This window comes from Mobula birostris, chromosome 29, assembly GCF_030028105.1.
Source record: "Mobula birostris isolate sMobBir1 chromosome 29, sMobBir1.hap1, whole genome shotgun sequence".
NCBI classification, from domain to species: Eukaryota; Metazoa; Chordata; class Chondrichthyes; order Myliobatiformes; family Myliobatidae; genus Mobula; species Mobula birostris.
In genome coordinates, this window is record NC_092398.1 from 31,799,501 (window position 1) to 31,814,748 (window position 15,248).

Sequence of the window (15,248 nt, forward strand, 5' to 3'; positions counted from 1 at the left end):
GAGAACACTTCCACCGTTCCCACTCTGCATCTCCCACTTGACCGATTTCTGACATTGGACAACAGGGCAGGTCCTCGATGTTGGATCCTGATACTTTAGCGATCCAAAGGTCCTTCGGAAGTCAAGAATGAGGCACAGGAATTACTGATTGTGGCCATTTTATTAAGTGTTACAAGAGTAGGAAATGAACAAGAAAGGAACAAAGAAAAGACAAAGGAAGAACCAATCATGGTCATCTCTTAGACTCAAGATAACAGCTTTCCAATTATAAAACAATTAACCGATAAGATAGCCAGATCAAGTGGCCTGACGCCTGTTACTGAAAACTAAGAAGTTTCGAGAAAAACACAGAAACTGCAGTTCCCTAATAACCAGGAAGTATTTTACTGTAATGTTTGGAAAATTCACTGAACAAATATATGTATATATGTAATTATATAAAAATACAAGCAAACTTAGGGATAGTAAACTGCAAGGAGAACAAATCTACATCCCAATCCAACATCGATGACCTGCCTCATTAGAACATTGACTGCGTTCCAGGCCAGAGTCCATTATCGTCCATAAAACTTTAAATCTCAATGCCAGTGCCCTGTTCTCTCAGAGTTGACTGTCACTAATTCTTTGACACACTTAACCATAAGACACAGGGGCAGAATTAGGGCCATTCATTTACACAAAGCCTTCAGGCTTGTATTTACAACACTCTTAGCCCTTATACAATTATGTTGAAAAGTGGCCCTTTTTGATTTTCGCCCTGGATTTGCCTGCCTGCTGCTTTTACTTTTCACCTTACTACTTTTTGCTTCTACCCTCATTTTACACCCCTCTGTCTCTCTGCACTTGTTCCCATCCCCCTGCCACATTAGTTCAGCCCACTGAGTTTGACCTGCCATTCTCCTCCTAACTTCTGCAGCCCTTAGTAATCAAGGACCTATAAACCTTTGTTTTAAATATTATTTGGCTTCCATAGGTGCGGGTGGCAATGAATTCCACAGATTCACCTCTCCCTGGCTCAAGAAATTCCTCCTCATCTCAAGATCTAAAGGAATGTCCTTGTATTCTGAAGCTGTGCCCCCTGGTCCTCGACTCCCCAGCTACTGAAAACATCCTCTCTGTGTCGACTCTTTCTGGGACAGTGGCTCTTGTTCCCCTGGCCACTGATTCATTCGGACCCGTTGATGGATGGTGTTGAACCAGGACGGGGCTGGCTAGTAGGCCTGCCTTTGTTTCGACTCCCCATCCAGGGGCTCTACCCATCCCAAACTTTTCCACAGGAGGCATGTGCCCTCACGGTTGGACGCGGAAGTCCCAAGGGGTTCCGATCCATTGGAAAGATGACTCTGCCCCGAGTCCCAGTGCCAGTCTCACAGTTAAGTCAGAAAATGGCTGCCGTGCCCCTTTCCCCATGACAGCACTCTCTTTCCAGGCGAAAGGAAACCCCAATGAATTCAAGACCTCAGCCCCAAAATAGATGATAAACTGCTCTGATCCTCAGGGTTTATTTCAGCCCCCACCCTCTTCATCGCTCCGACCTCCCCCCAGCATGTGAATCTCTATCTTCTGTCTGAGTACCTGAGTCAATCAGTTGTTCTCACGCCAGCAATCCCAACTCGGGGTGAGTCCTTCAGGTAACTGACATTTCCGATCGGAAGTGCAGAAGTCAAAGCCCAGAGGTCCGGACTGTCCATGTGTTTGTGTGTGTGTGTGTGTGTGTGTGTGTGTGTGAGAGAGGGAGGGGGAAACGGGGCTCGATTTGCTGCTGTTGTTTTGTTGCTTGTTGTGTTCTGTGTTGTTGTGCTGAGCGTCGTGGGTACGCTACGTTGGAGCAGGAACGTGTGGCGACACACATGGGCTGCACCAGCACATCACTAGGTTGTGTTGGTCGTTAACGCAAGCAGCATTTCACTCTGTTTTGGTGTATTTCCGATCAATAAGTCTGAACTGACCTTCGAATAATCAGGAGAACTGCGTAAAGCAAAATATATAGATTTCTTTATCAAGTTATTGTAAACCCCAACCTTGTGTGTACTTTTTAGAAAATACAGTGGATTCCAGTTACATCGGGACACATTGGGAGCCGGACATTTTGGCCCAATTAAGTGGCTGCCCTAATTAGCCGAAGTTTCATGAAAATAGTTTAAAAATGTATAAAAAAGACAAAAACTAATGTTTAACTGAGAAACAAAGTATACAGTTAAGAGAGAAATTCAGAACAAGTTAGGACACTATCAGTACTACTGGAGTACTATTAACTAGCATGAGTTCCTAACAGTCATCGACAGAGGAATTACGCTTTTGATTGACTATAAACAAACAAAATCATCACAGACACCTAGTCCAGAACAGCCTCCATACAACTTCAAACAATTGCATCCTCCAAATCTTAATTTCACTGTAACATTCAAGATGATTGTCCACACCTTCGAATTATTTGTAGGTCCTAACTTGTTGAAGTAGTGAAATCGTTTCATTTTCATTCCCAGCCATTTCTGGCATCTCCAAGCCTGAGTGCTTGAAACTACAGTGAGCAAAACTGTTCTGAATTGTCTGACTGCTTATTTCTTGCTCACTATCAGTGACAAAAATCGCAGCTTTTTTGAACTCACATGCGCAACTGATGCTATTTAAAAACAGTTCATTCTAAGCACGGTGGGGTGTCTAACTTGTGGGCCACACAAGTGATACAAGTTAGAAGTTGTTCAGCAGCAACAGGAGAATGGTCAAAGTGACAGATGGAATAGTGTTGGGAAGTGAACTTTGGTAGAAGGAATAAAAGCATAGACTATTTTCTAAATGGAGAGAAATGCAGGATTCCCTAAAGATTAACTTGCAGGTTGAGTCTGTGGGAAGGAAGGCAAATGCGATGTTAGCATTGATTTCGAGAGGACTAGAATATAAAGGCAAGGATGTAATGCTGAGGTCTTATAAAGTACAGTACTGGTAAGGTCGCACTTAGTATTGTGAGCAGTTTCCTTATCTGAGAAAGGAACTGCTGACACTGGAGAGAGTTCAAAGGGTGTTTACAACAATTATTCTGATTCTAGCATTGAAATGCTTGCATTACGAAGCGTGTCTGATGACTCTGTGCCTGTACTCGCCGGAATTCAGAAGAACTCTCTCATTTGAAACCTTTGAATATTGAAAGGCCTTGATAGAGTTGATGTGGAGAGGATGTTTCCTATGATGGGGGTGGGGAGTGGGGGTCTAAGACCAGAGGACGCAGCCTCAGAATAAAGGGGTATCCTTTTACAAAGGAGATGAGGAGGAATTTCCTTAGCCAGAAATTGGTGAACCTGTACAATTCACTGCCACAGGTGGCTGTGGAGGCCAAGTCATTGGGTATATTTAAGGTAGAAGTTGATAGGTTCTTGATTGGTCGGGGCACAGCGGGATACGGGGGAGAATGCAGAAGACTGGGGGTGAGAGCGAAAATCGGATCAGCCATAATGAAATTGCAGAATGGACTCAGTGGGCCAAATGGCCTAATTCTGCTCCTATATCTTATGGTCTTAACAATCTCCTGTCCCTTTTAGTGTCTTAAATAAATGAAGGGAATCTGGTCTAATTTCTCTCTTGATCATTTCTATTTTTTTATACTACTTATTTAACTATTTAATATATATTTAAATGGTTTGGCATGGACTAGATGGGCCAAATGGCCTGTTTCTGTGCCGTAGTTTTCTATAACTCTATATGTACTTACTGTAATTCACAGTATTTTTTTCTCTGTTATGTATTACGTTGTACTGCCGCCGAAAAGTTAACAAATTTCACGACATACGCCGGTGATATTAAACCCGATTCTGAATTCTGATTCTGTTCGTTCAGAGTTGTCCCAAGTAAGTGGCTGTCCCAATTAACTGATGGCCTGATTAACAGGAATCCACTGTATTGAAAATTGAACGCCCACCCAAACCAGCAACTGCCTCGTGTAAACACTGTCACGTTCGTTCTATCGACACTTCACGGCCACTGGGAGGGTGACTGGATGCTGTGACATGTTTACAGAGGCAAATTGCCCACTCTGTATATATACTGTGCCGTAATATTGTGTGTTCTATGTTTTTTTAAATCGTTCATTCTAACTAGTGAACAGCATTCAAAAACCACATAAAAATTGTGATAGTTTTATAGTCTACTTCATGTAAATTATTTTCTGAATTAAATACAAATTCTGCAACGTTTGGCAAGGCTCAGAAGCTATCTTTCTGTTTGGTCTTCTCTGAACTTTCCGTTGACTGGCATCGTTCTCAAAGTCGAGATCGGGTTTATTATGAAGTGCACAATAAAGAAAAGTTGATCGCTCCTTCGTCCCTCCCTCCAGGCGCTTATCCCTGCAAGCAGCCCAAGTGCTACACCTGCCCATGCACCTTCTCTCCCACCCGCGTTCAGAACCACAGACAGTCCATCCAGGTGAACGCTTCACCTGCGAATCTGCTGGAGTCGCCTATTGCGTCTGGTGCTCCCAATGCGGCCTCCTCGACTTTGGTGACACCCGTCATAAATTGGGGGACCACTTTGTCGATGCCTCCGCACCATCCGCCACAAGTGGGATGTCCCATTCCCATTCCAATGGCCTCCTCTTGAGGCCCCCCCTTGGGTGGAGGAGCAACACCTTATATTCCATCCAGGTACCCTCCAGCCTGATGGTATGAATCTCAAATTCCTCTTCCGTTGAACAAAATTCTCCCTCCCCACTTCCTCTATTCCCCGCTCTGCCCTTTCACTTCTCACCTACCCGTTCCACCACGACCTGGTCAACACGTTGATGTCGTGGGGAGGCTTGCGTGCTTCATGGATTCCATCAGGCGATGCCAACTCAGGGCCACCCACGTTGGAACGGCTGTGGACGAGGTGCTGCATGGAGACTGATCCAATGCTGGCTCCTGAACAGACAGACTCGCATTGCCCTTGCTGGTCAAAACTAGCCCCTGGGTCCCCTCCTCTTTCCCTTTCTCCTGTTGTCCACCCTCCTCTCCGATCAGATTCTTTCTTCTGCACCCACCTGGCTTCACCTATCACCTTCCAGCTAGCCTCTTCCCCCTCACCCGCCCCACCAGGTAATTTGAGGATCTCACCCCCTTCTCGCTCAATCCTGAAGAAGCGTCTCAGCCCGAAACGTTGACTGTTATCTCTTTTCTACAGATGCTGCCTAACCAGCTGAGTTTTGGTGTGTGTTGCTCTGCATCAGCATCACAGCAACACAGCATCAGATAAGCAGCATACACAACAGAAACATGAAATAAGTGTTGCCGGGTCTTGAGGACCTGAGTTAGAGGGAAAGGTTGAACATTAGGACCTTATTTGCTGGAACATCGGAGAATGAGGGAAGATTTGACAGAGGTAGACAAAATAATGGGTGGTAAAGTTAGGGCACGGTTTGGGCTGGTCGGTGGTGTAGTGGCATCAGCACTGGACTTGGAGACTGGGTGGTCCTGAGTTCAAATCCGGCCAGGTCCCAACCTGGGCAGCAGCATCTACACAGATACTTCCATATCTTGCCATGACAACCCTATGGACATCTACACTATCCACAGGGTCGTCATGAGTTGATGGCAAATGGACAACACCCAATAGGAATGAGGGAAGCACATTTTTCCCACTGACGTTGGGTGAGGCTAGAACTAGAGGTCATGGGGTAAGGGCGAAAGGTGAAATATTTAAGGGAAACCTAAGGGGGAACTTACTCACTTGAGCGTGATGCAACTGTGGAAAGAGCTGCCAGTGGAAGTGATGAATACAAGTTCGATTTCGGCTTTTAAGAGGAATTTGGATAAGTACATGGATCGGTGGGATATGAGGGCTATGGTCCAAGTGGGCAGTTAGGAATAGGCAGAATAATAGTTTGCCTCTCAAAGTCCATCCCTATGTCCCCGTTGTGAGAGGTGGGAATGGGTAAGGTCAACCAACAATGCTCTGGTGAAGCCAATAAGGCAAATCTCCTGTACAGTGGACACAATGGATTACAGAAGTCCAACCGTACCATCGTCTTTGGATGATGGAGACAGGTCATCAATAGCCTATGTAGCTAAGGACCCAAGTAGAAGAATAGATTGGCAGCAACTAGATGGGCTGAAGGGCTTGTTTCAGTGCTGTAGTGCTCTATGACTATAAATTGTGCAAGATTTTTACACAATTAGAACAAAATAAAACTAAGTCCTTTTTTTGTGGAAATAGGTCATGGTGTTGCTAAACTTCAGTGATCAGAATTGTGCCGGTTGGTTAAAGAACCCCCATCAAGGGGAAGTTCACCACTGTGCTGGAATTTCTGCAGCACATTCCAACCACTTTGGGTGGCCATGTAGACCTGAGACAGTATCTCTGCCGTAAAAGGGAGATTTTCAATTTGTATTAGGGAGAATACATCAAGAGGAGTGTCCTCTTTTGAAAAAATTTCAGATATTCCCTTTTCCAAGGGTAAACAGGACAATCCATCAGCATCTCCATGATTAGCTGTTGGATGGAATTCGATCTTGTAATCGTGTCCTCCAAGAGCCCATCTTTGCATTTGTGCTGCTGCTGTTAGTGGAACACCCTTCTGTGAATTGAAAATGGACAACGGTGGTTGATAACCATTAACGAGGGCAAACTCTCTCCCATACGTACTGGTTGAAATGTTTTACACCCCAGACCAGATTCAAGGTCTCTCTGTCAATCTGTGCGTAATTTTTCTCTGCAGCGGTAAGGGAACGTAATGCAAAGGCTACAGGGCGTTCACTTCCATCACTCATAGCATGTGACATGAATGGACCTGCACCGTAAGGCAAGACTTTACAGGCAAGCTTCACTGGATGAAGTGGGTCATAATGTATATGAACAGTGTCCGATGTCACCACTTTCATTATCTTTTGGAGAGCCACCTCACACTGCTTTGTCCATTGCTATTTCTTTTTAATCTGTCATAATGAGTTCAAGGGGTGGAGCACAGTAGCCAGGTTTGGCAGGAACCTGTTATAGTAATTGACAAATCCTAAAACTAGGGCAATTGCAACACATCGCTTGGCCTTGGGCCATCCACCACTGCTTGAATTTTCTCAGCACGCTTGTATAATGCGTTGTTGGTGTGACCACAGTAAGTGATGCCTGGTTTAAAGAATTCACACTTGTTGCATCGTGCTCTGAGCCCATAGTCTTCTTAACACTGTCTTGAGATTTTGGATATGTTCCTTATGCTCACTGGTACAGTGATGTCATCCAGGTAATACTGAGTGTCTGGGCTGCCTTGCAGCACCTGGTCCATGGCTTTCTGCCAGAGCGCATGAGCAGATGCTACTCCAAAAATACAGCCATAAAGCCCTTTATGTTGAAAAATGCTTTGGACACTTCTTCCATCTCCATCTGTAGACACCATCTGTAGCAGACACCAACAGAATCAACAAACTCATCCGTAAGGCCAATGATGTTGTGGGGATGGAACTGGACTCTCTGACGGTGGTGTCTGAAAAGAGGATGCTGTCCAAGTTGCATGCCATCTTGGACAATATCTCCCATCCACTACATAATGTACTGGGTGGGCACAGGAGTACATTCAGCCAGAGACTCATTCCTCCAAGATGCAGCACAGAGCGTCATAAGAAGTCATTCCTGCCTGTGGCCATCAAACTTTACAACTCCTCCCTTGGAGGGTCAGACATCCTGAGCCAATAGGCTGGTCCTGGACTTATTTCCTGGCATAATTTACATATTACTATTTAACTATTTATGGTTTTATTACTATTTACTATTTATGGAGCAACTGTAACGAAAATCCAATTTCCCCCGGGATCAATAAAGTATGACTATGACTATGACTGTAGGTAGGTGTCAGCTATGTCCACTTTGCTGAAGCTCCCCCCAGAAAGGTTTGCAAACTTTCAGTACTAGGTTAATGGTGACCTTAAAATTACCAATTCTGACAGACCCATTCTTCTTGTCTATGGGGACCACTGGCATTGCCCGTGGTCTCCATTCAACCTCCAAATGATCTAGCTCACTGGCTACTTTATCACAGATGGTATAAGTGTCACGTACACCGTGACACGTTAAAGAACCAGCAGAAATGGAAAACACTTTGGAGTCCAGTATTGCTACTAACTAATGATATTTATTAGTTACTACACAATACAGTAATATAAATGCAGATATATCAAACAGGTTAGCAATGATTATATATAAATAAGTGTGGAAATACGTGAAAACAATCTTTTTCATGTCTAGGGGTAAATAGATACAGTCTTATGATGATGAGTAAAGTTCAGTTCAGTTTGTGGTATTGAGTTGAGTAGTGATGGAGAGAGAGAGGGAGAGATTTGAGTCTTGAGGTGAGCTGTCACCATCAATCTTCCCGTTGTCCTCCGAAATCCTTTAAACGTCACTGACTGTGACAACAACAAAGGGGACCGTTCTTCTGTGGTGGAATCATCAACCCTGGCGAGGATTGGACACACAAATAACTCTCCACCAGTCACACCCTGTTCACACTGCAAGAGCGACTGATCGATCTGCCTGATCGATCCTCCAAAAACCCACTTTTTCTGCGGGTACAACAAAGCTCATTCAGTGTCCAAGACCATGTGTCTGAGGTCTATCATCTGACCTTCTATTTATCTCCCCGTGCTGAGCACCAACTGTCTCTCAAACAACTCCTCCCTTGTCTTTCTGTAAGAACGTACAAGCAGGGAATGTCCTTGGAAAAGTATAAACAAACTGTGAGCAGTCTTCGTCTCGCTCTCTCCTTCTCTCTCTCTCGCTTTTTAACAAGGTGTCTTGTTGAGCACTCTCTCTCTCTCTCTCTTTTCAAAACAACAGTTCATAGGGGTAAATCAGGACCCCGTCACATAAGGAACTGGACAGGCTTTGTAACACTTGGTTATGGCATTTTCATTTAGCACCATTTTACCCTTGATATGTCTAAGTTCTCCAGTGCACTGCTGTGGCATCATCCAGTACCTTTCTTCATTTGCTTTCAGTTGAGTCTACTGCAGGAATGTGATATGCAAATAAATGGTGGATGGATCTCCAATCAAGTTGTAGTTGTCACGGCCAATTACACCCTCATAATGTTGGCTCTCCTGTTTTTACCACGTACAAGCCCAATGTGGCTTGTTGGTTGTTGTATTTCACTGTTATGGATGTCATTCCCAAAGGAGTTATCTTTTCTCAGGTTCTTAGTTGGATATCTGCAGGCTTCAGTATCTTTGAAATGTCATTCAAACTCATTTTGCGGAATGACTGAAACAGCCGAGCCAGTGTCCAAAGCCATTTTAATTTATTTATCGTTCACTTCTGGTGAAAGTCATATTGCCTATCTCTTGTTAGTTTTCACATCACAAATTTCAGGGCTATCCAGTCCTGTGTCACTCACATCACTATCAGATTTTTCATCAACAGCATGCAGATTAGTGCTCTTTTTGAAACTGCAGCATGATTTTTTAAAAATCTTTTTTCCTTCCCTGTGCAGTTCATTTATTTTTGTCTACCCGACATGTTCTTTGTATGTGTCCTACTTTGTTGCATTTTCTGCAAGTTTCACCTTTACCTGCATTAGTCTAGTGTTCGGGCAGGTGGGACTTAACGGCTGCCTGCCGAGGAGAAGGAAGACTATGATTGTAAACCACCACTGCCTTGTGGCCATATCCACCCATGGGAAAAGCTTCAGGAGTAAACCCCAAGGAAGAAATCCAGAGCCAAGGTCCCTAAGGCAGTTTGTTGTTTACAACTTCACTCTGGCAACCTCTGCGATGACACTGGTGCCAAGCTGTATCGGTCCCTTGGAGTACATCAGTGACGTGGAGAGGGGGAACCCACTGCATGGGCAACAGCCAGTTCTTCAAATCTTCCCACCCAGGCTTGCGCCCTGGAGAGGAGACAGTCCACCAGAGGCACAAACCCTTGATCCCCTGGGGTTGATGGACGCCGATGATAGTCTAGTGTATTGGAGCATCTGCCACAACAGCAAAACAACTTGTTTGACCTTGTAGAGTTTTACTTCAATGTTGCAATTTTGTTCACACTCTCTTTCATTCCTGACTGCAACTCAATTGCCTCTCTAGCTGCTGTTTCTATTGATACACCAATTTCAACTGTTCTTTCAAATGTGAGCTGTGGTTCAGTTAGGAGTAATTTTTGAATGCTTTCTTGCAAGATTCTACAAATTAAACAATTTCAGTATATCATTAAGCCCATTACTAAACTGACAACACACAATTTCTTCAATTCAACCACGTTTGATGAAATGGACTGCCCTTCCCTTTGATTCTGCAATCAACAATGGTTTTAGTTCTAAATGTTCCTGCATCGTCTACCTGTTGAACCATGTCTATGCCCACCTGGACAAGCCAGTGAGCACTGTGAGGGTCATGCTTTTTGACTTCTCCAGTGCATTCAACACCAACCGCCCTGCTCTGCTGGGGGAGAAGCTGACAGCGATTCAGGTGGATGCTTCCCTGGTGTCATGGATTCTTGATTACCTGACTGGCAGACCACAGTACGTGTGCTTGCAACACTGTGTGTCCGACAGAGTGATCAGCAGCACTGGCGCTCCACAGGGGACTGTCTTGTCTCCCTTTCTCTTCACCATTTACACCTCGGACTTCAACTACTGCACAGAGTCTTGTCATCTTCAGAAGTTTTCGGATGACTCTGCCATAGTTGGATGCATCAGCAAGGGAGATGAGGCTGAGTACAGGGTTACGGTAGGAAACTTTGTCACATGGTGTGAGCAGAATTATCTGCAGCTTAATGTGAAAAAGACTAAGGAGCTGGTGGTAGACCTGAGGAGAGCTAAGGTACCGGTGACCCCTGTTTCCATCCAGGGGGTCAGTGTGGACATGGTGGAGGATTACAAATTCCTGGGGATACGAATTGACAATAAACTGGACTGGTCAAAGAACACTGAGGCTGTCTACAAGGAGGGTCACACCCGTCTCTATTTCCTGAGGAGACTGAGATCCTTTAACATCTGCTGGACGATGCTGAGGATGTTCTACGAGTCTGCGGTGGCCAGTGCTCTCATGTTTACTGTTGTGTGCTGGGGCAGCAGGCTGAGGGTAGCAGACACCAACAGAATCGACAAACTCATTCGTAAGGCCAGTGATGTTGTGGGGATGGAACTGGACTCTCTCACAGTGGTGTCTGAAAAGAGGATGCTGTCCAAGTTGCATGCCATCTTGGTCAATGTCTCCCATCCACTACATAATGTACTGGGTGGGCACAGGAGTACATTCAGCCAGAGACTCATTCCACCGAGATGCAACACAGAGCGTCATAGGAAGTCATTCCTGCCTGTGGCCATCAAACTTTACAACTCCTCCCTTGGAGGGTCGGACACCCTGAGCCAATAGGCTGGTCCTGGACTTATTTCCTGGCATAATTTACATATTACTATTTAACTATTTATGGTTTTATTACTATTTATTATTTATGGTGCAACTGTAACGAAAACCAATTTCCCCCGGGATCAATAAAGTATGACTATGACTACGACTATCACTATTACTTCTATGATATCAGCAAAGCTTATTTCAGCTGGTTTGGTTGGAGTCGTCAAATAGCAGCAATAACTTCAACCAAACGTTTCTGCTGATCAGACTTGTATAATGGTGAAGAGGAATTTTAGACCATTCTTCCATACAAAACTGTTTCAGTTCATCAATATTTCTGGGATACCTTGCATGAACAGTGCCTCTTCAGGTCAGCCACAGAAATCCAATTGGGTTAAGGACTGGACTCTGACTTGGCCATTCCAAAATACGAATTTTCTTCTTTTTAATCCATTCTATTGCTGATTTACTCTTGTGTTTCGGATTATTGTCTTGTTGCATCACCCAATTTCTATTAAGCTTCAGATGACGGACTGCTACCCTGATATTCTCCTGCAAAGTGTCTTGATACAATTTTGAATTTATTGTTCTCTCAACGATTGTAAGCTGTCCAGGCCCCGAGGCAGCAAAGCAACCCTAACCATGATTCCCCTTCCACCATGCTTCACAAGAGGGATAAGGTTTTGGTGTTGATGTGCAGGGCCCTTTTCCCTCCAAACATAATGTGCATTCCTGCTAGAAAGTTCAACTTTTGTCTTATCTGTCCATGGAACATTGCCCCAGAAGGGTTGTGGAACATCCAGGTAGTCTTTTGCAAACTTGAGATTTTTTTGGGAGAGCACTGGTTTCCTTCTATGAACACCATTCTTGTTCAGTGGTTTTCTTATAATAGGCACATGAACAGAAACTTTAGCTAGTTCCAGAGATTTCCGCAGGTTTTTTTGCTGTTACCCGTGGGTTCTTTTTCACCTGCTTCAGCGTTGCACTTTGTACTCTTGGTGTGATCTTTACAGGACGCCCACTCCCAGGGAGAGTATCAACAGTACCTAGTTTCTTCCATTTGCAGACAATTTCTCTTACTGTGGACTGATGAACACTCAGGTCTTGAAATGCTTTTGTAGCCTTTTCCAGCTTCATGCATCTCTACAATTTTCTTCTAAGGTCCATCAAAAGTTGTTTTGTTTGAGGCATGGTACACATAAACAGATCTTTCTTGTGAAGAGCAGGCTCTGTCAGTAACCTGACTTTATGTGTCTTTTTTTCAAAATAAAGGGCAGTGCATCTCCAAAACCCACTCCTTCAGTCTCATCTCATTGACTGGAACACCTGGCTCCAAATAGCTTTTACACAGGGCATTAAAAAATAAGAGAAACTTTGGGAATCAAAATTGGCGGTGAAAACAGCAATAATTTCAGATATGCAGATGACACTGTGTTAATTGCAAGTACCGGGGAAGAAGTACAAAACTTAATTGATATAATTGTTGAAGAAAGCGCAAAAATGGGTCTATCTATCAATTGCAAAAAGACAGACTGTAAGGTGATATCTAAAAAGAAGGAGAATCCTATCTGCAGGCTAAGAATAAACAGGAAGACATAAAACCAGTACAGAACTTTTGCTACTTAGGAAGCTGGGTGACATCAGATGGCAGGTGTGACTTGGACATCAAAAGAAGAATAAGGATGGCAAAAGACACCTTTATGAGAATGAAGAGTATACCGACCAATACCAAATTAGGCATGACAACCCGCCTCAGAGTACTGAAATGTTACATTTATCCAGTTATGTTATATGGCTCAGAATGTTGTAACATGAGGCAATGAATTGTAGTAGCAGAAATGTGGTTTTTGAGGAGGATGCAAAGAATATCATGGACGAAACGAATATCTAACCAGGATGTCATGAAGGACAGAGCAAACACAAAAAGAGAAATAATGTATGAGATCATGAAAAGGCAACGTAACTTCATTGGGCATGTGATTAGGAAAGACGAGTTAGAATGCACGGTAATTATGGGAAAGATTGAAGGGAAGAAAGCAAGAGGATGACAAGGACAAATGATGATGGAGACAGCAGCCAGAGAACTGGAAATGAATACCAATGAATTGATCCACTTGACCTGAAACAGGAGTGTGTGGGCCACGGCAGTCAAAGCTCAAACTGGGCACGGCCCCTGATGATGATGACGATGACAGGGCATTAGCCCAAAGCTTCATACACTTTTTTGAACCGAGATTGTGATTGTTTAAATGGTGTACTCAGTGTTGACGAGAAGTACAATTGTTCGTGTGTTATTGGTTTAGGCAGATTGTGTTTGTCTATTACTGTGACTGAGAGGGAGCTCAGACCACATTTTATGAGTAATTAATTCAGAAAACCAGGTAATTGCAAAGGTTTTCCTTGCAGCTGTATCTATTTCCCCTATCCATCCATCTTATCCCATAGGCCTGCTCTATCCCTACAGCCATATTTCAGTCCCAAATGAACCACACTGTCCTGCTCTCTCCCTAGAGCCCTGTGTCAATCCACAAACTGTCCCACTCTTTCCCCACAGTCCTGTTACTTCCCAACAAGAACCCGCTGCCATACTCTCTCCCCACAGCTGTCAGTCCCCAAGCTAATCCCACAGTCCGTGAAAGTCCCCAAATAGACTGCACTGCCCATTCTTTGCACGCAGCCAATTGCCATTCACCAAATGATTCCCGCTTCCACACACTCTCCTCTTGGCCCCGCATCCAATCCTCATCCAAGCCCACAGCCCCATCTCACTCACCAAATGAGCCATACTACCATTCTCTCCCTAGAACCCTATACTCCTCCAAAGACTGATCACACCATCTCACTCATTCCACATGTCCCTCTGTTAGAAAGAAAGAAGTTCCCCTCTGGCATCAGATTTCTGAATGGATATTGAACCCAAGAACACTCACTCACTACTTTTTTTCTTTTCTCTTTTTGTTCTATATATACACATACACGCACATACTTACCATAATTTAGTATTGCAATGTACTGTTCTCACATAACAAGTTATATGACATATGCCAGATATTAAACCTGGTTCCAAACTGAACCCACTGCCCTGTCAGTGGCCAAATCACTGTACCACACACCCTCTCCACAGCCCTGTCATTACCCAATATAATCCCAGTGCCCTACTCTCATCTCACACTCTTTGTCCACTTTCACACGGTTTGTGGACTGTCATACCAGGGAAAATAAGATCTACTTATATGCAAATATTAAGGACGCATATAATGCCATATCTTCACCCCTCTTGGCGGATCAGATCATAACCTGGTGTACCTCGGCCTTTGTATAAGCCTCTGGTCCAGCAGCAACCTGTGATCAAGAAGTTTGGTAGGAAATGGTCACAGGAGGCCGATGAAGCCCTGCAAGGCTGCTTTGAAGGAACTGACTGGGATATGCTCTGTAGTCCATATGGAGAGGACGTTGATAGACTGACGGCATTACAGGGTATGTTAACTTCTGTGCGGATAATACTGTTCCAACTAGGACTGTACGCTGTTTCCCAAACAATTAACCTTTGATCATCAAAGCCATGTTGAACAGGAATAAGAGAGCATTCAGATATGGAGATTAGGCTGAGGGAGAAGATCGCCCAGGGCAAGAGAGGAAACTGCAGCGGAACAACACAAGGATGTGTGGAATGGTATGAAAACGAGAAGACCAGAGGATTGAAGGGGTCCAGGACGGGGTCAATGAGTTAAACTGGTTTTTCACCAGGTTTGATTAGGAAGCTTCTGGTTACCCCTCGACAACACATCCACCCACCCCCCCCACAAGCTCCTCCCCTCTCGTCCCTTGGCCTCCATCTCTCTCAAAGGACACTAGAGAGCCAACAACCACAGACACATGGGCTGTCACCGGTGAGCAGGTAAGGAGAGAGCCTAGCAGACTCCACCCCACCCAGGCAAGGCTTTG